This window comes from Salvelinus sp. IW2-2015, linkage group LG32 (genome assembly GCF_002910315.2).
Source record: "Salvelinus sp. IW2-2015 linkage group LG32, ASM291031v2, whole genome shotgun sequence".
NCBI classification, from domain to species: Eukaryota; Metazoa; Chordata; class Actinopteri; order Salmoniformes; family Salmonidae; genus Salvelinus; species Salvelinus sp. IW2-2015.
The window spans coordinates 13,338,925-13,341,296 of NC_036871.1; the positions used below are offsets into that span (position 1 = coordinate 13,338,925).

The 2,372-nt window shown below is 40.3% G+C and overlaps 1 pseudogene; it reads right to left on the bottom strand.

Moving 5' to 3' along the window:
- LOC111957171 (choline transporter-like protein 5-A) overlaps positions 1 to 2,372 on the bottom strand; it is a 121,419-nt pseudogene that overhangs the window by 15,381 nt on the left and 103,666 nt on the right.

Sequence of the window (2,372 nt, forward strand, 5' to 3'; positions counted from 1 at the left end):
TGAAATCATAACTTATAATATTTATGTGTGTACATTGTACAGTTGTGACCAAACGTTTTGAGAATGACACAAATATAAATTTCCACAAAGTTTGCTGCTTCAGTGTCTTAGAATATTTTTGTCAGATGTTACTATGGAATACTGAAGTATAATTACAAGCATTTCATAAGTGTCAAAGGCTTTTTTGACAATTACATGAAGTTGATGCAGAGTCAATATTTCATTATTTGCTGTCAATTAACTTCTGGGCCACATTCTGACTGATGGCAGCCCATTCTTGCATAATCAATGCTTGGAGTTTGTCAGAAATTTGTGGGTTTTGTTTGTCCACCCGCCTCTTGAGGATTGACCACAAGTCTCAATGGGATTAAGGTCTGGGGAGTTTCCTGGCCACGGACCCAAAATATCAATGTCTTTGTTCCACAGCAGACTTTGTGAAAATTCATATTTGTGTCATTCTCAAAACTTTTGGCCACGACTGTACAATCACTTAGTGAGACAGAGCCTCAAATATCAAATTCATTTGTATATATCCACTGTGAACATAAATTGGGGAAATTTGGTTTGTTTTTCAGTCACGCCTTTGGTCACGTTCGCGTGGGTGAAATAAAAAACCCCTGATGATTGGTTGACAATAGAGCCTTCAATTGCAGAAACTTGCGGTTGACTCCGGTCAAAACTTCATGACTTTTGATCACATGATTTTTGTAAAGTTCATGCACCTGACATGTGGGTGCAAGTCGGACCATTTTTATCCCCAGAATGTAACACACATTGAAAGGTGGTGAACAACGACGGTAACCGACTTGATAAAATTGATCAGCTCGAACGTGGCCATTGAGATGAGCATGATGCAAAACCTTGCTCTCACACAGACAGTCAYACAGAGTATCTGCGCATGTGCACGGGTACGCTTCACGCTGCTACAACGTGGTAGCTATGGGGCCAAAACAGCGGAGAAGTTTAACCTCGGGCTTCACCGCTCCTGGTTGTTGTGGAAATTGACCCACTACTACGGTTTACTTTGTGCATCTATGTCATCTCGCTGAGTCTACCTTTAAACCTAACCTAATCTATGACCTGACTCATCACCTTCATCACTTTACGCATTACTGTCCCACACTGGCAAGAACTGACAACCCCAAAACACACTAAAACTTCAACTAAATAATATAAAAACTAAATATATATGTTTTTAAAAAACATMAACTAAATAAAAACTAGTAAAGTGGATCAGAAAACAAACTGAAACTAAACTGAATTTCAAATAAAAGTCTTAAAATTAATAGAAATAAAAACAAATATTAAAAACACAAAACTCTAATAACTTTGACACACACACACACACACACACAGACCGACCGTAAGCGATCACCAGTATGACGGCGATGATGGTGAACCAGAGGAGGAGTCCGGCAGTGAAACGTAGCAGCAGGATGAAGATCAGACTGACCACCAGTGCTATCACCAGACCTCTGGAAATAACACACAGTACACACTCTAAATATAGTATTTTACAGTACCGTAAAAGTACAATAAAGTACCGTACAGTACAATTCATTGTCCGTTATAAGAACTCAACCCAGTGTATTTCTGCCAGTAAGAGTTCTTACATTAAGATCCAGTTCCATGAGGCGGCGTAGTCCTCCACAATCTTCATCCCAACCTCCTTAGCATCCACTAGACCTGTGATGCCACTGCAGGAGACAATACCCATTATAAAACTGCCATAATTACAGAAATGTTTGTGTGTGTGTGTACTGTATGTGGCCGCATGCATGTATACGCACATCCAACATGCAGTGTGGGTGTCTTTGTAACTCACTTGGCGGCGTCTCTTAGTTAGTCACACTGCGGGCTTGTCCAGGGCATCTTTGAAGTGGGTTCTTTTGGCCACCGTCAGGGTTCCGTTCAGAGTGATGAAGTCAGGAAAACAACGCTGTAGGACTAGTAGACGAGATCATTCAGTATATAACTTCTTCCTTATTGCCCGCCAGTCGCTGTCATTTTTTTGCTGTACTTACATCGGTCTGCTAGGCACAATCATTGATGGACAGTCCTCGTCTCGTAACACTTGTGCAACAGCTTAAAGCAAGAAGAGGAGGAATGTCAGTCATGTCATACTAATTGTCGTTACGCTCTGTGAACAGAAAATTACAAAAGTGTTAAACTCTGTCTTTAATTCATAATCTTTAACACAGACGCAGCACAGTTCAGTAGCCTGGGTGTGAGGTATTTGTATTTATTATGGATCCCCATTAGTTCCTGCCAAAGCAGTAGCTACTCTTCCTGGGGTCCAGCAAAATTAAGGCAGTTTATACAATTTTAAAAACATTACAATAAATTCACAAGATTTCAACAAGAACTACACT